The sequence below is a fragment of the Stenella coeruleoalba genome (assembly GCF_951394435.1).
Source record: "Stenella coeruleoalba genome assembly, contig: scaffold_408, whole genome shotgun sequence".
NCBI classification, from domain to species: domain Eukaryota; kingdom Metazoa; phylum Chordata; class Mammalia; order Artiodactyla; family Delphinidae; genus Stenella; species Stenella coeruleoalba.
This window is the reverse complement of record NW_027646406.1, coordinates 67,087-92,993: the sequence shown is the minus strand read 5'-3', so window position 1 is coordinate 92,993 and position 25,907 is coordinate 67,087. Positions and strand designations below refer to the sequence as shown.

Sequence of the window (25,907 nt, the reverse complement as noted above, 5' to 3'; positions counted from 1 at the left end):
CTCTCATTTCCCACCAGGAAGAGGAATTAACCAAAGGCTCAGCATGCCGTGCCGGAACCAGATTAGGGCCTGAAGCCATCCTGCGGTGTTGCGGCCAGCTCACAAGAAAGCGAGTTGAAGAAAGGAGCTCAGGGGCACTGTAATTCACAAACCTGCAGAGTTATAAATGACAGCTATCGTCCAAAAATATATTGAAGTAAGGCTGCCAAGAGGACTTGAAAGCGGGGCAGAATTGCAGGAAACCGATTTCAGGATGTAGACTGGAATTGCATTGAAAGCATAGGAAAAGAGGCAGAACGTCCACAATGATGCACTTGGCCAAAAAGGGCGTAGGCGTTTTTTCCTGAATATATTCAGGAAAAAACGCCTACGCCCTTTTTGGCCAACCAAGCAAACTTGCAAAGGAAATCTGCACTACAATGAAGTCTCACTTCCCCCCGGTCAAAAGGGCCATCTGAAAAAAGTGTAAAATCCAGAAAGGCAGGACAGACCATGGAAAACTGGGAGCCTTGTTATGCTGATGGGCGGGATGTAAATTGCCAACAGACACTCGGGAGAAGTGTATGGTGTTTCCTGAAACATCTAAAAAACAAAGCAACAGAGCCTAGGGCACTTCCACTTATGGTCCTATATCTTAGGGAAATTAAAATCAAAAAGACACAGCCACCCCAAAGTTTGGAACGCCTCTGTTTACAAGAACCTTGTTTACAGTACAAGTTCAACATCGCAGAAAGTGAAAAATGGATAAAGAAGTTGTGGGATTTACTTACAAAGCAATATCACTCAGCAATGAAATGTATGTCATCAGGCCCTTAGCAGCACAATGAGTGGATTCAGGTATGATGATTCTAAATGAAATAAGTCACACAGAAAAAGAAACATCATAAGATATCACTAATACACGGAATGTAAACTTGGCTACACAGGAACTGAATTCCAAATCAGAACAGGGTCTCAAATTTAGAAAACCAACTTATGCTTGCTTAAGGGGAAAGGTGAGTTGGGGTGGTGCATAAAACCAGAGATGGAAATGAGCACAGATAAAATTCCTTAAGCCAAATATGGAATAGACAAGAGCTACTCCTTGCTCAACGAAATGGACTCAACACCCCATATCAAACGCCTAAGAATGTACCTGACTAGTAAGTATCTTAAAACCTATGGATTGCTATGTCTCCAAAAGAGAACCAAGCGTGTGTACAGGGGCATAAACGCAGCAGTGATAGGATTGGAGAGGTTCGGTGAGCAAATGAAGACCCTTTGAAGTCATATTGCATGGTACCCATTCCACGGGTCTCAACTCTCCAGGTTTAAGGTATTCTTCCTTCAGCTAAAACATGCATGTGGAACCCAGAGTATGATCAACCGTGTGAACGGGAGACGTGTTCAAATATGTCTCAGTTTTCCTCCCCTGGTACTCGGGTGCAACATTCCAGACGCTTTACTAACACTCTCCCCACTTGGAGAGTCAGCGCCTTTAACCTCCTGTTTGGCCCAGTTTGCAATTTCTGCGGAAGATGAACAGGAATAGCGAGAACCAATGAGAGACTAGCTGGAGGTGTCTGGACGGGCAAATTTAACTCTCATTTCCCACCAGGAAGAGGAATTAACCAAAGGCTCAGCGTGCCGTGCCGGAACCAGATTAGGGCCTGAAGCCATCCTGCGGGGTTGCGGCTAGCTCAAAAGAAAGCGAGTTGAAGAAAGGAGCTCAGGGGCACTGTAATTCACAAACCTGCAGAGTTATAAATGACAGCTATCGTCCAAAAATATACTGAAGTAAGGCTGCCAAGACGACTTGAAAGCGGGGCAGAATTGCAGGAAACCGATTTCAGGAGGTAGACTGGAATTGCATTGAAAGCATAGGAAAAGAGGCAGAACGTCCACAATGATGCACTTGGCCAAAAAGGGCGTATGCGTTTTTTCCTGAATATATTCAGGAAAAAACGCATACGCCCTTTTTGGCCAACCAAGCAAGCTTGCAGAGGAAATCTGCACTACAATGAAGTCTCACTTCCCCCCGGTCAGAAGGGCCAACTGAAAAAAGTGTAAAATCCAGAAAGGCAGGACAGGCCATGGAGAACTGGGAGCCTTGTTATGCTGATGGGCGGGATGTAAATTGCCAACAGACACTCGGGAGAAGTGTATGGTGTTTCCTGAAACATCTAAAAAACAAAGCAACAGAGCCTAGGGCACTTCCACTTATGGTCCTATAGCTTAGGGAAATTAAAATCAAAAAGACACAGCCACCCCAAAGTTTGGAACGGCTCTGTTTACAAGAACCTCGTTTGCAGTACAAGTTCAACATCGCAGAAAGTGAAAAATGGATAAAGAACTTGTGGTATTTACTTACAAAGCAATATCACTCAGCAATGAAATCTATGTCATCAGGCCCTTAGCAGCACAATGAGTGGATTCAGGTATGATGATTCTAACTGAAATAAGTCACACAGAAAAAGTAACATCATAAGATATCAGTAATACACGGAATGTAAACTTGGCTACACAGGAACTGAATTACAGAACAGAACAGGGTCTCAAATTTAGAAAAGCAACTTATGCTTGCTTAAGGGGAAAGGTGAGTTGGGGTGCTGCATAAAACCAGAGATTGAAATGAGCACAGATAAAGTTCCTTAAGCCAAATATGGAATAGACAAGAGCTACTCCTTGCTCAACGAAATGGACTCAACACCGCATATTAAACGCCTGAGAATGTACCTGACTAGTAAGTATCTTAAAACCTATGCATTGCTATGTCTCCGAAGGAGAATCAAGCATGTGTACAGGGGCATAAACGCAGCAGTGATAGGATTGGAGAGGTTCGGTGAGCAAATGAAGACCCTTTGAAGTCATTGCATGGTACCCATTCCACTGGTTTCAACTACCCAGGTTTAAGGTATTATTCCTTCAGCAATAACATGCATGTGGAACCTAGAGTATGATCAACCATGTGATCGGGAGACGTGTTCAAATATGTCTCAGTTTTCGTACCCTGGTACTCGGGTGCAACATTCCAGACGCTTTACTAACACCCTCCCGACTTGGAGAGTCAGTGCCTTTAACCTCCTGTTTGGCCCAGTTTGCAATTTCTGCGGAAGATGAGCAGGAATAGCGAGAACCAATGAGATACTAGCTGGAGGTGTCTGGACGGGCAAATTTAACTCTCATTTCCCACTGGGAAGAGGAATTAACCAAAGGCTCAGCGTGCCGTGCCGGAACCAGATTAGGGCCTGAAGCCATCCTGCGGTGTTGCGGCCAGCTCACAAGAAAGCGAGTTGAAGAAAGGAGCTCAGGGGCACTGTAATTCACAAACCTGCAGAGTTATAAATGACAGCTATCGTCCAAAAATATACTGAAGTAAGGCTGCCAAGAGGACTTGAAAGCGGGGCAGAATTGCAGGAAACCGATTTCAGGAGGTAGACTGGAATTGCATTGAAAGCATAGGAAAAGAGGCAGAACGTCCACAATGATGCACTTGGCCAAGAAAGGCATATGCGTTTTTTCCTGAATATATTCAGGAAAAAACGCATACGCCCTTTTTGGCCAACCAAGCAAACTTGCAAAGGAAATCTGCACTACAATGAAGTCTCACTTCCCCCCGGTCAAAAGGGCCATCTGAAAAAAGTGTAAAATCCAGAAAGGCAGGACAGGCCATGGAGAACTGGGAGCCTTGTTATGCTGATGGGCGGGATGTAAATTGCCAACAGACACTTGGGAGAAGTGTATGGTGTTTCTGGAAACATCTAAAAAACAAAGCAACAGAGCCTAGGGCACTTCCACTTATGGTTCTATAGCTTAAGGAAATTACAATCAAAAAGACACAGCCACCCCAATGTTTGGGACGCCTCTGTTTACAAGAACCTCGTTTACCGTACAAGTTCAATATCACAGAAAGTGAAAAATGGATAAAGAACTTGTGGTACTTATGTACAATGCAGTATCACTCAGCAATGAAATCTATGTCATCAGGCCCGTAGCAGCATAATGAGTGGATTCAGGTTCGATGATTCTAACTGAAATAAGTCACAAAGAAAAAGAAACATCATAAGATATCACTAATACACGGAATGTAAACTTGGCTACACAGGAACTGAATTCCAAATCAGAACAGGGTCTCAAATTTAGAAACCAACTTATGCTTGCTTAAGGGGAAAGGTGAGTTGGGGTGCTGCATAAAACCAGAGATTGAAATGAGCACAGATAAAGTTCCTTAAGCCAAATATGGAATAGACAAGAGCTACTCCTTGCTCAACGAAATGGACTCAACACCCCATATTAAACGCCTAAGAATATACCTGACTAGTAAGTATCTTAAAACCCATGGATTGCTATGTCTCCAAAAGAGAATCAAGCGTGTGTACAGGGGCATAAACGCAGCAGTGATAGGATTGGAGAGGTTCGGTGAGCAAATGAAGACCCTTTGAAGTCATATTGCATGGTACCCATTCCAAGGGTCTCAAATCTCCAGGTTTTAGGTATTCTTCCTTCAGCTAAAACATGCATGTGGAACCCAGAGTATGATCAACCATGTGAACGGGAGACGTGTTCAAATATGTCTCAGTTTTCCTCCCCTGGTACTCGGGTGCAACATTCCAGACGCTTTACTAACACTCTCCCCACTTGGAGAGTCAGCGCCTTTAATCTCCTGTTTGACCCAGTTTGCAATTTCTGCGGAAGATGAACAGGAATAGGGAGAACCAATGAGAGACTAGCTGGAGGTGTCTGGACGGGCAAATTTAACTCTCATTTCCCACCAGGAAGAGGAAATAACCAAAGGCTCAGCGTGCCGTGCCGGAACCAGATTAGGGCCTGAAGCCATCCTGCGGTGTTGCGGCCAGCTCACAAGAAAGCGAGTTGAAGAAAGGAGCTCAGGGGCACTGTAATTCACAAACCTGCAGAGTTATAAATGACAGCTATCGTCCAAAAATATACTGAAGTAAGGCTGCCAAGAGGACTTGAAAGCGGGGCAGAATTGCAGGAAACCGATTTTAGGAGGTAGACTGGAATTGCATTGAAAGCATAGGAAAAGAGGCAGAACGTCCACAATGATGCACTTGGCCAAAAAGGGCGTATGCGTTTTTTCCTGAATATATTCAGGAAAAAACGCATACGCCCTTTTTGGCCAACCAAGCAAGCTTGCAAAGGAAATCTGCACTACAATGAAGTCTCACTTCCCCCTGGTCAAAAGGGCCATCTGAAAAAGTGTAAAATCCAGAAAGGCAGGACAGGCCATGGAGAACTGGGAGCCTTGTTATGCTGATGGGCGGGATGTAAATTGCCAACAGACACTCGGGAGAAGTGTATGGTGTTTCCTGAAACATCTAAAAAACAAAGCAACAGAGCCTAGGGCACTTCCACTTATGGTCCTATAGCTTAGGGAAATTAAAATCAAAAAGACACAGCCACCCCAAAGTTTGGAACGGCTCTGTTTACAAGAACCTCGTTTGCAGTACAAGTTCAACATCGCAGAAAGTGAAAAATGGATAAAGAAGTTGTGGTATTTACTTACAAAGCAATATCACTCAGCAATGAAATCTATGTCTTCAGGCCCTTAGCAGCACAATGAGTGCATTCAGGTATGATGATTCTAACTGAAATAAGTCACACAGAAAAAGAAACATCATAAGATATCAGTAATACACGGAATGTAAACTTGGCTACTCAGGAACTGAATTACAGAACAGAACAGGGTCTCAAATTTAGAAAACCAACTTATGCTTGCTTAAGGGGAAAGGTGAGTTGGGGTGCTGCATAAAACCAGAGATTGAAATGAGCACAGATAAAGTTCCTTAAGCTAAATATGGAATAGACAAGAGCTACTCTTGCTCAACGAAATGGATTCAACACCGCATATTAAACGCCTAAGAATGTACCTGACTAGTAAGTATCTTAAAACCTATGGATTGCTATGTCTCCGAAAGAGAATCAAGCGTGTGTACAGGGGCATAAACGCAGCAGTGATAGGATTGGAGAGGTTCGGTGAGCAAATGAAGACCCTTTGAAGTCATATTGCATGGTACCCATTCCACGGGTTTCAACTACCCAGGTTTAAGGTATTCTTCCTTCAGCTAAAACATGCATGTGGAACCTAGAGTATGATCAACCGTGTGAACGGGAGACGTGTTCAAATATGTCTCAGTTTTAGTACCCTGGTAGTCGGGTGCAACATTCCAAACGCTTTACTAACACTCTCCCGACTTGGAGAGTCAGTCCCTTTAACCTCCTGTTTGGCCCAGTTTGCAAATTCTGCGGAAGATGAACAGGAATAGAGAGAACCAATGAGAGACTAGCTGGAGGTGTCTGGACGGGCAAATTTAACTCTCATTCCCACCAGGAAGAGGAATTAACCAATGGCTCAGCGTGCCGTGCCGGAACCAGATTAGGGCCTGAAGCCATGTTGCGGTGTTACGGCCAGGTCACAAGAAAGCGAGTTGAAGAAAGGAGCTCAGGGGCACTGTAATTCACAAACCTGCAGAGTTATAAATGACAGCTATCGTCCAAAAATATACTGAAGTAAGGCTGCCAAGAGGACTTGAAAGCGGGGCAGAATTGCAGGAAACCGATTTCAGGAGGTAGACTGGAATTGCATTGAAAGCATAGGAAAAGAGGCAGAACGTCCACAATGATGCACTTGGCCAAAAAGGGCGTATGCGTTTTTTCCTGAATATATTCAGGAAAAAACGCATACGCCCTTTTTGGCCAACCAAGCAAGCTTGCAAAGGAAATCTGCACTACAATGAAGTCTCACTTCCCCCCGGTCAAAAGGGCCATCTGAAAAAAGTGTAAAATCCAGAAAGGCAGGACAGGCCATGGAGAACTGGGAGCCTTGTTATGCTGATGGGCGGGATGTAAATTGCCAACAGACACTCAGGAGAAGTGTATGGTGTTTCCTGAAACATCTAAAAAACAAAGCAACAGAGCCTAGGGCACTTCCACTTATGGTCCTATAGCTTAGGGAAATTAAAATCAAAAAGACACAGCCACCCCAAAGTTTGGGACGCCTCTGTTTACAAGAACCTCGTTTACCGTACAAGTTCAATATCACAGAAAGTGAAAAATGGATAAAGAACTTGTGGTACTTACGTACAATGCAGTAACACTCAGCAATGAAATCTATGTCATCAGGCCCGTCGCAGCATAATGAGTGGATTCAGGTACGATGATTCTAACTGAAATAAGTCACACAGAAAATGAAACATCATAAAATAGCAGTAATACACGGAATGTAAACTTGGCTACTGAGGAACTGAATTACAGAACAGAACAGGGTCTCAAATTTAGAAAACCAACTTATGCTTGCTTAAGGGGAAAGGTGAGTTGGGGTGCTGCATAAAACCAGAGATTGAAATGAGCACAGATAAAGTTCCTTAAGCCAAATATGGAATAGACAAGAGCTACTCCTTGCTCAACGAAATGGACTCAACACCCCATATTTAACGCCTAAGAATATACCTGACTAGTAAGTATCTTAAAACCCATGGATTGCTATGTCTCCAAAAGAGAATCACGCGTGTGTGTACAGGGGCATAAACGCAGCAGTCATAGGATTGGAGAAGTTCGGTGAGCAAATGAAGACCCTTTGAAGTCATATTGCATGGTACCCATTCCAAGGGTCTCAAATCTCCAGGTTTAAGGTATTCTTCCTTCAGCTAAAACATGCATGTGGAACCCAGAGTATGATCAACCATGTGAACGGGAGACGTGTTCAAATATGTCTCAGTTTTCCTCCCCTGGTACTCGGGTGCAACATTCCAGACGCTTTACTAACACTCTCCCCACTTGGAGAGTCAGCGCCTTTAATCTCCTGTTTGACCCAGTTTGCAATTTCTGCGGAAGATGAACAGGAATAGGGAGAACCAATGAGAGACTAGCTGGAGGTGTCTGGACGGGCAAATTTAACTCTCATTTCCCACCAGGAAGAGGAAATAACCAAAGGCTCAGCGTGCCGTGCCGGAACCAGATTAGGGCCTGAAGCCATCCTGCGGTGTTGCGGCCAGCTCACAAGAAAGCGAGTTGAAGAAAGGAGCTCAGGGGCACTGTAATTCACAAACCTGCAGAGTTATAAATGACAGCTATCGTCCAAAAATATACTGAAGTAAGGCTGCCAAGAGGACTTGAAAGCGGGGCAGAATTGCAGGAAACCAATTTCAGGAGGTAGACTGGAATTGCATTGAAAGCATAGGAAAAGAGGCAGAATGTCCACAATGATGCACTTGGCCAAAAAGGGCGTATGCGTTTTTTCCTGAATATATTCAGGAAAATATATTCAGGAAAATATATTTCCTGAATATATTCCTGAATATATTCAGGAAAATATATTCAGGAAAAAACGCATACACCCTTTTTGGCCAACCAAGCAAGCTTGCAAAGGAAATCTGCACTACAATGAAGTCTCACTTCCCCCCGGTCAAAAGGCCCATCTGAAAAAAGGGTAAAATCCAGAGAGGCAGGACAGGCCATGGAGAACTGGGAGCCTTGTTATGCTGATGGGCGGGATGTAAATTGCCAACAGACACTCGGGAGAAGTGTATGGTGTTTCCTGAAACATCTAAAAAACAAAGCAACAGAGCCTAGGGCACTTCCACTTATGGTCCTATAGCTTAGGGAAATTAAAATCAAAAAGACACAGCCACCCCAAAGTTTGGGACGCCTCTGTTTACAAGAACCTCGTTTACAGTACAAGTTCAACATCGCAGAAAGTGAAAAATGGATAAAGAAGTTGTGGTATTTACTTACAAAGCAATATCACTCAGCAATGAAATCTATGTCATCAGGCCCTTAGCAGCATAATGAGTGGATTCAGGTATGATGATTCTAACTGAAATAAGTCACACAGAAAAAGAAACCTCATAAGATATCAGTAATACACGGAACGTAAACTTGGCTACACAGGAACTGAATTACAGAACAGAACAGGGTCTCAAATTTAGAAAACCAACTTATGCTTGCTTAAGGGGAAAGGTGAGTTGGGGTGCTGCATAAAACCAGAGATTGAAATGAGCACAGATAAAGTTCCTTAAGCCAAATATGGAATAGACAAGAGCTACTCCTTGCTCAACGAAATGGACTCAACACCCCATATTAAACGCCTAAGAATGTACCTGACTAGTAAGTATCTTAAAACCTATGGATTGCTATGTCTCCAAAAGAGAATCAAGCGTGTGTACAGGGGCATAAACGCAGCAGTGATAGGATTGGAGAGGTTCGGTGAGCAAATGAAGACCCTTTGAAGTCATATTGCATGGTACCCATTCCACGGGTTTCAACTACCCAGGTTTAAGGTATTCTTCCTTCAGCTAAAACATGCATGTGGAACCTAGAGTATGATCAACCGTGTGATCGGGAGACGTGTTCAAATATGTCTCAGTCTTCGAACCCTGGTACTCGGGTGCAACATTCCAGACGCTTCACTAACACTCTCCCGACTTGGAGAGTCAGTCCCTTTAACCTCCTGTTTGGCCCAGTTTGCAATTTCTGCGGAAGATGAACAGGAATAGCGAGAACCAATGAGAGACTAGCTGGAGGTGTCTGGACGGGCAAATTTAACTCTCATTTCCCACCAGGAAGAGGAATTAACCAAAGGCTCAGCGTGCCGTGCCGGAACCAGATTAGGGCCTGAAGCCATCCTGCGGTGTTGCGGCCAGCTCAAAAGAAAGCGAGTTGAAGAAAGGAGCTCAAGGGCACTGTAATTCACAAACCTGCAGAGTTATAAATGACAGCTATCGTCCAAAAATATACCGAAGTAAGGCTGCCAAGAGGACTTGAAAGTGGGGCAGAATTGCTGGAAACCGATTTCAGGAGGTAGACTGGAATTGCATTGAAAGCATAGGAAAAGAGGCAGAACGTCCACAATGATGCACTTGGCCAAAAAGGGCGTATGCGTTTTTTCCTGAATATATTCAGGAAAAAACGCATATGCCCTTTTTGGCCTACCAAGCAACCTTGCAAAGGAAATCTGCACTACAATGAAGTCTCACTTCCCCCCGGTCAAAAGGGCCATCTGAAAAAAGTGTAAAATCCAGAAAGGCAGGACAGGCCATGGAGAACTGGGAGCCTTGTTATGCTGGTGGGCGGGATGTAAATTGCCAACAGACACTCGGGAGAAGTGTATGGTGTTTCCTGAAACATCTAAAAAACAAAGCAACAGAGCCTAGGGCACTTCCACTTATGGTCCTATAGCTTAGGGAAATTAATATCAAAAAGACACAGCAACCCCAAAATTTGGGACGGCTCTTTTTACAGGAATCTCTTCTACGGCGCAAGTTAAATATCCCAGAGAGCAAATAATGGATAAAGAAGTTGCGGTACTTCTGTACAACAGAATACCACTCAGCAATGAAATCTATGTCACCAGGCCCGTACCAGCATAATGAGTGGATTGAGGCACGATGATTCTAAGTGAATTAAGTCACACAGAAAAAGAAACTTCATAAGGTATCACTAATACACGGAATGTGAACTTGGCTACACATGAACTGAATTACAAAACAGAACAGGGTCTCAAGTTTAGAAAACCAACTTATGCCTGCTTAAGGGGGAAGGTGAGTTGGGGTGCTGCATAAAAGCAGAGTTTGAAATTAGCACAGATACCGTTCCATAAGCCAAATATGTAATAGACAAGAGCTACCCCTTGCTCAACGAAATGGATTCAACAATGAGGTATCACCTCACACCGGGTAGAATAGGCATCATTGAAAATCTACAAACAAAAAATGCTGGAAAGGGTGTGGAGAAAAGGAACCCTCTTCCACTATTGTTGGGAATATAAATTGATACAGTCATTATGGAGAACAATATGGAATTTCTTAAGAAACTAACAATAGAATTACCATATGATACAGCAATCCCAGTACTGGACATATACCCAGACAAAACCATAAATCAAAAAGAGTCATTCACCGCAATGTTCATTGCATCACTATTTACAATATCGAGGTAATGGAAGCAACCTAAATGCCCACAGACAGACGAATGCATAAAGCTGTGGTACATATATAAAATGGAATATTACTAAGCCATGAAAAGGAATGAAACTGGGTCATTTGTAGAGACGTCGATGGATCTAGAGACTGTCATACAGAGTGAAGTAAGTCAGAAAGAGAAAAACAAATCTTGTGTATTCATGCATATATGTGGAACCTAGAAAAACTGTACAGATTAACCATTTTGCAAGGCATAAATAGAGCAACAGATGTAGACAACAAACGTATGGACAACAAGGGGGGAAAGCTGTTGGGGGGGTGGTGGTGGGAGGAGTTGAGAGACTGGGATTGGCATGTATACATTTATATGTATAAAATAGATAACCAATAAGAACCTGCTGTATAAAAATATAAAATAAAATTCAAAATTAAAAAGAAATAAAATTTAAAAAATAAAACAGAAAAAACAATTATTCCCTGCACATACATGTATTTATATGAATAAATTATTTCCATGCTTATATCTGTAAATACAAAAAAGAGGAATAAAATCTACCTTGAACCAAAAACGAAAAAGAGAAAAAAACACAGAACCCACCAGTTACACAGAGGAAAACTGTATCAGGGCACTTGCTCCAGTTGTAAACAATTCTGAAGTTGGTCAGTGGTGGGGAATCGTCTCCCATTCAGCCAGCAGCCCCCACGCAACAAGCGTCCTCATTGCAAAGCTGGGGCACCGTGCCGAGGCATCTGTGAGTAAACGTGAGCTGAGCCCCAGGCCAGTTGCTGCTGAACTATTCCCACCCGTCCCAGGTAAAACACCTGAATATATACAAGGACTTGAAAGCCTAGAGGAAGGGCCATAGAGCCACACGAGTGACAGCATGCCTGCCGACTTGGTGCCTGCAGGCCAGCCAGGATGGTCCTGGCCCTGGGTGCTCTTCTGGAAGATTTCCATTGCCCTGCCTGAGATACCCGTCCTGTCCCTGCCCCCACTGCTTTTTTCCTTCCTCACCTCTGCCCAGGGAGAAATTCCAGCAGCAGGTATGGGTGACACATCCTCTTCTTTAGCAGGTGGCAGCCTGGCAACTGCTGCAGAAAGTCCAGCAGAGCCCCACTCACACTGGGCCACCCACAAAGCCGTGGCCTCTCACTCCCTCCCACCAGCCCAGCCCCGAGACTGCTGACAGGGCAGAGAAAATGGCGTCAGGCACGGCTGCAGGGGCTCTTGCTGCCTGGAGTGGTATTTATATTGATCTCAACCCAGGCACACCTGGGGAGGGCTGGCCGGCACGGTAAGGCTGCCCAGGTCAGCCAATCATCACCCCTCAGGGGCTCACAGTTGCAGAAAATGGAACTTGCTGAACCGGCCAGGTCCAAGGAACAGGTGTGGGCTCCTGAGAGTCAGGATAGACAAGGGGCTGCAGCTTTGGCTTGTTTTCTAATCATTTTATCTGGCCCATGAGTGGGAGACAACTTCAAGAAAACCCTCTCCTAATGAGAGGAACCCAGGAGTCAGGGAGAGGAGGGGTGGGTGGTGGTTGGAGACAGAGGCCTGGTGCCCCGGGTGCAGTGGAAGTCTCTGGAAGACCAGGTGGAGGGAGGCCTCACGGAGTGATGCCCAGGGTCACAGACCTGTCGCAGCTGCTGTTTGTTAGTTCAAGTCCTGCTCTGAGGTGCTCTGTGTCAGCTCTGAGCGACAGGTGAGCTGGGGGTGCTCTGCAATGAGGGCTATGTGCACGGTTCCTGTGTGCCCAGCCCTGCCACGGTACCTGCAAGGGTAGCTCTGTATCCTGGGAGGGGCCTGACCACGAGAGCCCCGTGGGCTGGGGTGGGGGTGGGGTACCTGCCCAGGTGAGCTCCATATTCTGGGATTGGTCTGACCACGAGAGCCCCATGGGCCGCTGGGGACCTGGTAAAGGATGTCAGGACAGTCAGTGAAGCCACCGAGGATATACCTCCAGTTGCTCCTAATTCCTACACCCTGCTGGTCATTCTACCAACCACCAGGACATGGTATTCTGTATTAGTCTTCAGTGATGCCTTCTTTTGTATTCCATTAGTCCCAGAGTCACAAGAAATTTTGGCTTGTGAGTGGCAGGACTCAACATACAACTAAAACAATACTTCCGGGCCGTCTGGCCCCAAGGGTGCAAAAATTCCCACACCATCTTTGGGGAAAGCTTAGCTAAAGACCTAAAAGTTCTACCTCTGGAAAAGGAAACCCTCCTTCAATATGCAGACGACATTCTGATCACCAGCCCTACTAAGGAGGCCTCTGAACTACCAAGCCAATAAAGGATAGAAGTTGTCCAAGAAAAAGCTCAAATATCACAGACTGCGGTGACCTGCCTGGGCTTCATTCTCACAGAAGGTCAGAGAAGCCCATCCCAGGAAAGGGAAGAAACCATTTTCAGCCTTACCCCTTTCTAAAACTAGAAGACAGCTTAGGGGTTCCTGGGGAGGCCAGGGTTTGCTGCTTCTGGATCCCTAGCTACAGTCTACTAGCTGGGCCTCTATATGAAACACTGAAAGGAAAAGATGATGATCCTTTTGAATAGAATCCAGAAGTGGCCTTTCAAGAATGGAAAGAGCAGTCAATTCAGACCCTTGCCCTGGAACTCCCTAATTTAGCTAAACCCTTTGACCTTTACATTCCCGGTGAAAGGTGAATCGCCATTGGAGAATTAGTGCAAAAACTGGGACCACTTGAAATGGAACAATGCAAGAATGCCATCCAGGTAGGATAAACTACGGTCACTAAGGGGCTTGGCCCACTGCCACATCTGGCCAAGATACTGGCGGTATCTAAAAACCTGGAAATCAGCAGCCCAAAAGGCCACCTCCCTCCTAAGGGAAAAGGACCCCACGTGGTGATCCTAACCACCAACCATGCCCTGAAGTTGCAGGGTTCGCTCCGTGGGCACACCGACCTCGAGTGAGGAGGCCCTCCAACTCCAACATCCAGAGAGATAACCGGGGGCAACAGGGCACCATGACGACTCGTGCGAACATCACTTGACCTGGAGTTTCTCTCATAAAACAACAAGAGTGTGTCCCAAAAGAGTAGACTACTGCTTGCAGGACTTACTGCACCCAGAGGGGAGCTAATAATCTTGGCGGGGGAACAGTATACCACACTGTCACCATAGAAAAGCCTACAGACACCGTGATGATGGTGGCCAATAAGACCGGCTGGACTCCTGTTTACTTCAAAAGGCTGTTGACTCAGTAGCCATCATGGTCCTTGGTCACCACTGACCCTGGACTGTCTGGGAGTTGAGCGGGCAGGGCTCTGACACCTGGTGCTGTTTGTACGTTAATTCAGGGGCCTAACTGAAGAAAGCGCAGACTACTGGTCAGAGCATCTAGGCTGGCAGAGACGGTCAGCCTAAGGTGGCCGAACAAATGTGGGGCGGGGTGAAACCGGCCCCCACAGCATCTCTGCACATCTCTTTCCTGGACCCTTAAAGGTCATTAGAATCTATAACACTTCCAATGCTGGTGCTCAGGTGGACGAGCAGGGAGGCAGGGGTCCTGGGGACAATCAACGTCACCGGGAGGCTGCTGGGGAGAAGCTCTGACCCTCGCCCCAGGGTATGAGGGCTCCCAACTCAGCACTCAGCAGTTACAGAAGAAGGGTCTGCACCCTCAGCACTCCAAGAATGAGGAACGGGACAAAAGGCAGAGGAGGGGTTTGTCCCCAGCAAAGCCCATTAAAAACCCCTGGGAGATAAAAATAGAATCTGGGCAATAAAGTCAAGTCTAACCTTTTTTATCCTTTGTGCTTTGTCTAATTTCACGTGCTCCTAGGGTCCCGCATGCAGAGGTTCCACACCCGGCACTTCAGACCAGATTTCCTAGTGCAGAATGGCTGGGTCGACACCTCAGCTCCTGGGGCCCAGTGCAGACTCCACGATATAGAGCCTGAGCTACAGCCAACCCGGCCCTCAAGAGCTCCGCCCCCTCCCTCCCTCCCACTGACTCTGACAGGATCTCTACACAGCAGCCCAGCCCACAGCCCACGGGGTAGTGCATGCTCTCACCTCTCCATTCTCTGATCAAAATATAAAGTTTCCTTTGCTTGTGAACCAAACTCAGTCTCGATCTGTTGGCCCCAATGACACTGGGCAGGGGGACACTTGTTGGGGTCCACTCTGGAGGATCAGTAACAGAAATTGAGACTATTGTAACCTCAATGAACAGATGTGTGAGCCAAACTGTAGTTAACATAGAACAGTGTATAAGGCTCGGGTAAAATAAGATGTTTCTAACACTTCCATTTGATATTTCCATCACTTTATTATAAGCAAGTTCAGTGAAAAGGTTTGTCTTATTTGTCAGGTCAATATTAGAGAAATGAAGTGATTTCTTTCCAAGGATGTACATCTAATAATCTTGGTTAAACCTTCAATCTTGTTTTAAATGCTTTTCCATTGAAAATGATACCTCTCTTTCAGCTCCCCCATTTCTGAGAAGTATAAAATCTTATAATTTATTATTACCAAAGGGGAAAGGTGGGAGGAGGGATAAATTAACAGTTTGGGATTAACACATACACACTGCTATGTATAAAATAGATCATCAACAAGGAACTACTGTATAGCACAGGGAACTACACTCAACATTTTGCAATAACCTATAAGGGGAAATAATCTGAAAAAGAATAGATATTTTTATTGACATCATCTATCAATGACAGTTAAAGTGTAGCCTAAGGGAAGCTGGTGGTGAGTGCTTCTGACCCTGAAGACTTCAATCATCTAAAGTTTGGACTCTGCCTACTTCCCAAGGCCCTTAATGAACATATGTGTAGCTGTAGCTTAAAAAATTCCCCAGTTTGGGTTTCGGGGAGACACTGATTTTGAAAAAGCCCTGGTGTTCTCCTTACATGAATGGGACTCTTCCTACTGCTAAAACATGTCTGTCACACCCAGAGGATGGTATACCGTCTGATCGGGAAGAGTTTGGAAAAGGCATCTCATCTCCTCATCTCCTGGTGCTCGGGTTCACCCCTCCAGCGTCTTTACTAACAGTCTCCCCACTTGGAGATGTCAGCACTGTCAACATCCTGTTGCGTACAGTTTGGAATTTGTCCAGAGGATGAAGCGGAAGGATGAGGAACAATGAGAGACAAGTCCTAGGTGTTCAGACAGGCACATGTCACTCTAATTTCCAATCAGGAAGACGAATTGACCAAAGGCTAGGGTTGCCCATGGAAACAGTATAGGGCTTGAGGAAATCCCGCTGCTTTGTGGCCAGTTCCCATAAACACAAGTTGAACAATGGAACTCAGGGGCAGTAAAATTCACAAAACTGCAGAGTTGAAAATATCCATCACTGAAAAATGTCTTGAGGAAAGTCAGAGAAAAGGACTTGTAAGCAAGGGAGAATGGCAGGAAAGGGATTTGAGGAGGTAGAAAGGACTCGCCATTAAGCACAAGAAAAGGAGCTGAACATTGCCAACATTGCAGTTGGCCAAAAAGGGTGTATGCGTTTTTTTCTGTATATATTCAAGGAAAGGGCATACACTTTTTTAGCCAACCAAACAGGTGGGCACTGGAAGTCAATACTACAAAAGATATCACTTCGCATCAGTCAGAAGAGCCATCCTCATAAAGCGTAAACAACAGAAATGCAGGACAGGGCAACGAGAAGAGGGAGCCCTGTGAGACTTATAGTGGAAATGTTTATTGCCAACGGCCATTCTGGAGAAGTGTATTGTGTTTACTAAAGCATCTAAAAAATGAGCTACAGAGCATAGGGCACTTGCACTCATGGGCGTATATCTTGGGAAAAACAAAAATCGAGAGGACACAGGCACCCCAATGTTTACCCCCTCTCTGTTTAAAAGATCCTTGACTAGGATATAACTTAAATGTCTCTGGAGGGAAAAAATGGATAGAGATGTGGTACTTAGGTAGAGTGGAATATTATTCAGCCTGGAAATCAATGAAATATGGCCAGTTGTAACAACTCCGGAGGAGTTACGTATGATCATTCTAAGTGACAGAATTCAAAAAGAAAAAGACACATATCATAAGATATCACTTAAAGGTGGAATCCAAAATGGCTACACATGAAATAAATTACAAAACAAAAACATAGTCAAATATGTAGAAAACACGCATAAGGCTGCTAAACGGGAAAGGTGGGGAGGGGTGAGGCATCATCCAGGAGGTTGAAATTAGCAAAGATACCATTCCAAATACCAAACTGATAATCAACAAGGCCTACACGGTAGCTAAAAGAACTGCACTCAGCACACTCAAGTCACCGGAAAAGAATATATACGACTGGGAAGAATCTGAAAAAGAATTTATTGATGTCTCTCTGTACGTGAATCAAGTGGATGTACAGCAGCAAGAAACAGAGCTTTGAAAATCAGCTGTAACCAATATAGTAATAAATTGAAAAAAATAAACGACAGAGAGACAGAGAAAACCTCTTACAACTTTTCCTCAGGGACGGTGATGCAACATGGATTGAACACATCTAGACCCACAGCAGGATGAGACATAAGGCTGGAAACTGTTTGCGCTAAGAGAAATGTGAGGTTGGGTGAGGAAATGCACACCCTTTAAAGTAATACTACCTGGTACCCATTCAATGGGTCCCAAATCTGCAGGTTCAAGGGATCTTCCTACAGCTAAAACATGCATGGAAAACCCAGAGGACTGTACACCATGTGATCGGGAGATGTGTCTAAAATGCACCTCATTTATCCTCTCCTGGTGCTCCTGTTCACCATTCCAGCCACGCTACTTAGAATCTCCCCACTTGGAGAATCAGCACATTTAAACTTCTGTTTCACACATTTTGCAAATTGTGAGGAGGATGAACGGGAAGAGGGGGAACCAATGAGAGAATAGTTGTAGGGGTTTGGACGGGCACATATCACTCTAATTTCCCATTAAGAATAAGAATTAAAGAAAGGCTCAGCCTGCCTCGCCAGAGCCAAAATAGGGCCTGAAGCAATCCTGCGGGTTTGAGGCCAGTTCACAAAAGAGCAACTTAAAAAATGGAGCTCAGGGTCACTGCAATTCACAAACCTGCAGAGTTATAAATGAAAACTAACGTCCAAAAATATGTGAGGTAAGGCAAAGAAGAGGATCTGAATGCAAGACAGAATTGCAAGAAACAGATTTCAAGAGATAGATTGGACTCGTCTTTAACGCACATGAAAAGCGGCAGAATTTCGACAATGATGCAGTTGGCCCAAAAGGGCGTATGCGTTTTTTCCTGATTATATCCAGGAAAAAACGCATACGCACTTTATGGGCAACGAAGCAAGCAAGCAATGCAAATGTGCACAACAAAGAAGTCTCACTTCCCACCGGTCAAAAGGGCCATCCTAAAAAATTGTAAAAACCAGAAATGCAGGACAGGCCATGGAGAACAGGGAGCCTTTATACGCTGATGGGCAGTGTGTGAACTGCCGAGAGCCACTCTGGAGAAGTGTATGGTGGTTCCTAAATCATCTAAAAAACAGAGCTACAGAGCATAGGACACTTCCAATCATGGGAGTATATCTAGGGAAGTCTAAAAATCAACAAGACACAAGCACACCACAGTTTAGGGCTACTCTGTTTACAAGAACCTCAACTTCAGTACACCTTAAATATCCCAGGAAAGAGAACAATGGATAAAGAAGATGTGGTACTTATGTACAATGGAATATCTCTTCACCATGAAATCAATGTAATAAGGCTAGTAGAAGGATAAAGAGTGGATTTAGGTCCCATAATACTACTTGAAATAAGTCAAACAGAAAAAGAAACATATCATAAGATATCACTTATAGAGGGAGGGTAAATATGGCTGCACAAGAAATGAATTACAGAACAGAACAGTGTCTCACATTTAGAAAACACACTTATGTCAGCTTAAGGGGAAAGGAGAGGTGGGGTGATGCAAAAAACCAGAGTTTGAAATTAGCACAGATACCGTTCAATAAACCAAATAGGTATTAGACAAGATCTACACCTTGCTCAATGAACTGGCCTCAACACACCCTATACACCGCAGAGAAATATATCTGAGTAATAAGAATCTTAAAACCCATGTATTGATATATCTCCATAAGGGAATCAAGTGTGTGCAGAGTGGCACAAACACAGCAGTGAAAATGAGCTAAACCCCATTATAGAAATAAATTTTAAAAACAAAACGCTGAAACAATGAAAGAGAGAAAAATTCTTACAAAATTCGCTCAGGGGCTGTGATGCAACCTGGATTGACCACATATAAACCCACAGCTGGATAAGACATAAGGCTGGACACTTGGGGCTGAGAGGATTGGTGAGCTTTGGTGAGCAACTGCCGAAAGTTTAATGCAATACTTCATGCTACTCATTCCAAGGGTCCCAACACTCCAGGTTGAAGGGAATCTTCCTACAGCTAAACCATGCTTGGGAAACCCAGCGACTGGTATACCATATGATCGGGAAAGGTTTCTAAAACGCACCTCATTGTTCCTTCCCGGGGCTCCAGATCGACATTCCATCCGCTTTACTAACAACATCCCCACATGGAGTCAATGCCTTTAAGTTCTGGTATCGCACAGTCTGCAGTTAGTGCAGAGGATGAATGGGAATAGGGGGAACCAGTGAGAAACTAGCTGTAGCGGTTTCAATGGGCACATGTCACTCTAATGTCACATCAGTAAGAAGAATTAACCAAAGTCACAGCAAGGCGTCGCAGAAGAAGAATAGGCCCTGAAGGAATCCAGTGGTTATGAGGCAAGATCACAAATATAAGAGCTGAAAAATGGAGCTAAGGGCCACTGCAATTCAAAAACCTGCACAGTTATAAAGGCCAACTATTATCAAAAAGTATATTGAGGAAAGGCTATGAAGAGGCATTGAAAGCAAGGCAGAATTGCAGGAAACCGATTTCAGGAGGTAGACTGGAATTGCATTTAAAGCATAGGAAAAGAGGCAGAACGTCCACAATGATGCACTTGGCCAAAAAGGGCGTATGCGTTTTTTCCTGAATATATTCAGGAAAAAACGCATACGCCCTTTTTGGCCAACCAAGCAAGCTTGCAGAGGAAATCTGCACTACAATGAAGTCTCACGGTCCCCCGGTCAAAAGGGCCATCTGAAAAAAGTGTAAAATCCAGAAAGGCAGGACAGGCCATGGAGAACTGGGACCCTTGTTATGCTGATGGGCGGGATGTAAATTGCCAACAGACACTCCGGAGAAGTGTATGGTGTTTCCTGAAACATCTAAAAAACAAAGCAACAGAGCCTAGGGCACTTCCACTTATGGTCCTATAGCTTAGGGAAATTAAAATCAAAAAGACACAGCCACCCCAAAGTTTGGGACGCCTCTGTTTACAAGAACCTCGTTTACCATACAAGTTCAATATCACAGAAAGTGAAAAATGGATAAAGAACTTGTGGTACTTACGTACAATGCAGTATCACTCAGAAATGAAATCTATGTCATCAGGCCCGTAGCAGCATAATGAGTGGATTCAGGTACGATGATTCTAACTGAAATAAGTCACACAGAAAAAGAAACATCATAAGATATCACTAATACACGGAATGTAAACTTGGCTACACAGGAAATGAATTCCAAAACAGAACAGGGTCTCAAATTTAGAAAACCAACTTATGCTTGCTTAAGGGGAAAGGTGAGTTGGGGTGCTGCATAAAACCAGAGATTGAAATGAGCACAGATAAAGTTCCTTAAGCCAAATATGGAATAGACAAGAGCTACTCCTTGCTCAACGAAATGGACTCAACACCCCATATTAAACGCCTAAGAATGTACCTGACTAGTAAGTATCTTAAAACCTATGGATTGCTATGTCTCCAAAAGAGAATCAAGCGTGTGTACAGGGGCATAAACGCAGCAGTGATAGGATTAGAGAGGTTTGGTGAGCAAATGAAGATCCTTTGAAGTCATATTGCATGGTACCCATTCCACGGGTCTCAACTCTCCAGGTATAAGGTATTCTTCCTTCAGCTAAAACATGCATGTGGAACCCAGAGTATGATCAACCGTGTGAACGGGAGACGTGTTCAAATATGTCTCAGTTTTCCTCCCCTGGTAGTCGGGTGGAACATTCCAGACACTTTACTAACACTCTCCCCACTTGGAGAGTCAGTCCCTTTAACCTCCTGTTTGGCCCAGTTTGCAATTTCTGCGGAAGATGAACAGGAATAAGGAGAACCAATGAGAGACTAGCTGGAGGTGTCTGGACGGGCAAATTTAACTCTCATTTCCCACCAGGAAGAGGAAATAACCAAAGGCTCAGCGTGCCGTGCCGGAACCAGATTAGGGCCTGAAGCCATCCTGCGGTGTTGCGGCCTGCTCAAAAGAAAGCGAGTTGAAGAAAGGAGCTCAGGGACACTGTAATTCACAAACCTGCAGAGTTATAAATGACAGCTATCGTCCAAAAATATACTGAAGTAAGGCTGCCAAGAGGACTTGAAAGCTGGGCAGAATTGCAGGAAACCGATTTCAGGAGGTAGACTGGAATTGCATTGAAAGCATAGGAAAAGAGGCAGAACCTCCACAATGATGCACTTGGCCAAAAAGGGCGTATGCGTTTTTTCCTGAATATATTCAGGAAAAAACGCATACGCCCTTTTTGGCCAACCAAGCAAGCTTGCAAAGGAAATCTGCACTACAATGAAGTCTCACTTCCCCCCGGTCAAAAGGGCCATCTGAAAAAAGTGTAAAATCCAGAAAGGCAGAACAGGCCATGGAGAACTGGGAGCCTTGTTATGCTGATGGGCGGGATGTAAATTGCCAACAGACACTCCGGAGAAGTGTATGGTGTTTCCTGAAACATCTAAAAAACAAAGCAACAGAGCCTAGGGCACTTCCACTTATGGTCCTATAGCTTAGGGAAATTAAAATCAAAAAGACACAGCCACCCCAAAGTTTGGGACGCCTCTGTTTACAAGAACCTCGTTTACCGAACAAGTTCAATATCACAGAAAGTGAAAAATGGATAAAGAACTTGTGGTACTTACGTACAATGCAGTAACACTCAGCAATGAAATCTATGTCATCAGGCCCGTAGCAGCATAATGAGTGGATTCAGGTACGATGATTCTAACTGAAATAAGTCACACAGAAAATGAAACATCATAAAATAGCAGTAATACACGGAATGTAAACTTGGCTACTCAGGAACTGAATTACAGAACAGAACAGGGTCTCAAATTTAGAAAACCAACTTATGCTTGCTTAAGGGGAAAGGTGAGTTGGGGTGCTGCATAAAACCAGAGATTGAAATGAGCACAGATAAAGTTCCTTAAGCCAAATATGGAATAGACAAGAGCTACTCCTTGCTCAACGAAATGGACTCAACACCCCATATTTAACGCCTAAGAATATACCTGACTAGTAAGTATCTTAAAACCCATGGATTGCTATGTCTCCAAAAGAGAATCAAGCGTGTGTGTACAGGGGCATAAACGCAGCAGTCATAGGATTGGAGAGGTTCGGTGAGCAAATGAAGACCCTTTGAAGTCATATTGCATGGTACCCATTCCAAGGGTCTCAAATCTCCAGGTTTAAGGTATTCTTCCTTCAGCTAAAACATGCATGTGGAACCCAGAGTATGATCAACCATGTGAACGGGAGACGTGTTCAAATATGTCTCAGTTTTCCTCCCCTGGTACTCGGGTGCAACATTCCAGACGCTTTACTAACACTCTCCCCACTTGGAGAGTCAGCGCCTTTAATCTCCTGTTTGACCCAGTTTGCAATTTCTGCGGAAGATGAACAGGAATAGGGAGAACAAATGAGAGACTAGCTGGAGGTGTCTGGACGGGCAAATTTAACTCTCATTTCCCACCAGGAAGAGGAAATAACCAAAGGCTCAGCGTGCCGTGCCGGAACCAGATTAGGGCCTGAAGCCATCCTGCGGTGTTGCGGCCAGCTCACAAGAAAGCGAGTTGAAGAAAGGAGCTCAGGGGCACTGTAATTCACAAACCTGCAGAGTTATAAATGACAGCTATCGTCCAAAAATATACTGAAGTAAGGCTGCCAAGAGGACTTGAAAGCGGGGCAGAATTGCAGGAAACCAATTTCAGGAGGTAGACTGGAATTGCATTGAAAGCATAGGAAAAGAGGCAGAATGTCCACAATGATGCACTTGGCCAAAAAGGGCGTATGCGTTTTTTCCTGAATATATTCAGGAAAATATATTCAGGAAAATATATTTCCTGAATATATTCCTGAATATATTCAGGAAAATATATTCAGGAAAAAACGCATACGCCCTTTTTGGCCAACCAAGCAAGCTTGCAAAGGAAATCTGCACTACAATGAAGTCTCACTTCCCCCGGTCAAAAGGGCCATCTGAAAAAAGTGTAAAATCCAGAAAGGCAGGACAGGCCATGGAGAACTGGGAGCCTTGTTATGCTGATGGGCGGGATGTAAATTGCCAACAGACACTCGGGAGAAGTGTATGGTGTTTCCTGAAACATCTAAAAAACAAAGCAACAGAGCCTAGGGCACTTCCACTTATGGTCCTATAGCTTAGGGAAATTAAAATCAAAAAGACACAGCCACCCCAAAATTTGGGACGCCTCTGTTTACAAGAACCTCGTTTACAGTACAAGTTCAACATCGCAGAAAGTGAAAAATGGATAAAGAAGTTGTGGTATTTACTTACAAAGCAATATCACTCAGCAATGAAATCTATGTCATCAGGCCCTTAGCAGCACAATGAGTGGACTCAGGTATGATGATTCTAACTGAAATAAGTCACACAGAAAAAGAAACATCATAAGATATCACTAATACACGGAATGTAAACTTGGCTACACAGGAACTGAATTACAGAACAGAACAGGGTCTCAAATTTAGAAAACCAACTTATGCTTGCTTAAGGGTAAAGGTGAGTTGGGGTGCTGCATAAAACCAGAGATTGAAATGAGCACAGATAAAGTTCCTTAAGCCAAATATGGAGTAGACAAGAGCTACTCCTTGCTCAACGAAATGGACTCAACACCGCATATTAAACGCCTAAGAATGTACCTGACTAGTAAGTATCTTAAAACCTATGGATTGCTATGTCTCCGAAAGAGAATCAAGCGTGTGTACAGGGGCATAAACGCAGCAGTGATAGGATTGGAGAGGTTCGGTGAGCAAATGAAGACCCTTTGAAGTCATATTGCATGGTACCCATTCCACGGGTTTCAACTACCCAGGTTTAAGGTATTCTTCCTTCAGCCAAAACATGCATGTGGAACCTAGAGTATGATCAACCATGTGATCGGGAGACGTGTTCAAATATGTCTCAGTTTTCGTACCCTGGTACTCGGGTGCAACATTCCAGACGCTTTACTAACAGTCTCCCGACTTGGAGAGTCAGTCCCTTTAACCTCCTGTTTGGCCCAGTTTGCAATTTCTGCGGAAGATGAACAGGAATAGCGAGAACCAATGAGAGACTAGCTGGAGGTGTCTGGACGGGCAAATTTAACTCTCATTTCCCACCAGGAAGAGGAATTAACCAAAGGCTCAGCGTGCCGTGCCGGAACCAGATTAGGGCCTGAAGCCATCCTGCGGTGTTGCGGCCAGGTCACAAGAAAGGGAGTTGAAGAAAGGAGCTCAGGGGCACTGTAATTCACAAACCTGCAGAGTTATAAATGACAGCTATCGTCCAAAAATATACTGAAGTAAGGCTGCCAAGGGGACTTGAAAGCGGGGCAGAATTGCAGGAAACCGATTTCAGGAGGTAGACTGGAATTGCATTGAAAGCATAGGAAAAGAGGCAGAACGTCCACAATGATGCACTTGGCCAAAAAGGGCGTATGCGTTTTTTCCTGAATATATTCAGGAAAAAACGCATACGCCCTTTTTGGCCAACCAAGCAAACTTGCAAAGGAAATCTGCACTACAATGAAGTCTCACTTCCCCCCGGTCAAAAGGGCCATCTGAAAAAAGTGTAAAATCCAGAAAGGCAGGACAGGCCATGGAGAACTGGGAGCCTTGTTATGCTGATGGGTGGGATGTAAATTGCCAACAGACACTCGGGAGAAGTGTATGGTGTTTCCTGAAACATCTAAAAAACAAAGCAACAGAGCCTAGGGCACTTCCACTTATGGTCCTATAGCTTAGGGAAATTAAAATCAAAAAGACACAACCACCCCAAAGTTTGGGACGCCTCTGATTACAAGAACCTCGTTTACAGTACAAGTTCAACATCGCAGAAAGTGAAAAATGGATAAAGAAGTTGTGGTATTTACTTACAAAGCAATATCACTCAGCAATGAAATCTATGTCATCAGGCACTTAGCAGCACAATGAGTGGATTCAGGTATGATGATTCTAACTGAAATAAGGCACACAGAAAAGAAACATCATAAGATATCACTAATACACGGAATGTAAACTTGGCTACAGAGGAACTGAATTACAGAACAGAACAGGGTCTCAAATTTAGAAAACCAACTTATGCTTGCTTAAGGGTAAAGGTGAGTTGGGGTGCTGCATAAAACCAGAGATTGAAATGAGCACAGATAAAGTTCCTTAAGCCAAATATGGAGTAGACAAGAGCTACTCCTTGCTCAACGAAATGGACTCAACACCGCATATTAAACGCCTAAGAATGTACCTGACTAGTAAGTATCTTAAAACCTATGGATTGCTATGTCTCCGAAAGAGAATCAAGCATGTGTACAGGGGCATAAACGCAGCAGTGATAGGATTGGAGAGGTTCGGTGAGCAAATGAAGACCCTTTGAAGTCATATTGCATGGTACCCATTCCACGGGTTTCAACTACCCAGGTTTAAGGTATTCTTCCTTCAGCTAAAACATGCATGTGGAACCTAGAGTATGATCAACCATGTGATCGGGAGACGTGTTCAAATATGTCTCAGTTTTCGTACCCTGGTACTCGGGTGCAACATTCCAGACGCTTTACTAACACTCTCCCGACTTGGAGAGTCAGTCCCTTTAACCTCCTGTTTGGCCCAGTTTGCAATTTCTGCGGAAGATGAACAGGAATAGCG

At 44.3% G+C, this 25,907-nt stretch overlaps 1 long non-coding RNA gene across 1 annotated transcript in view; it reads right to left on the bottom strand.

Annotated features, from left to right (window-relative positions):
• Positions 1-25,415, bottom strand: part of LOC307181135 — a 102,042-nt gene extending 76,627 nt beyond the window's left edge. The window contains exons 1-2 of the long non-coding RNA XR_013825943.1: positions 25,142-25,415; positions 767-848 (exon numbers count right to left, since the gene is read on the bottom strand). This is a non-coding gene — a long non-coding RNA (uncharacterized lncRNA). The remainder of the gene's footprint in view (positions 1-766; positions 849-25,141) is intronic.
• Positions 25,416-25,907: the final 492 nt, after the last annotated feature.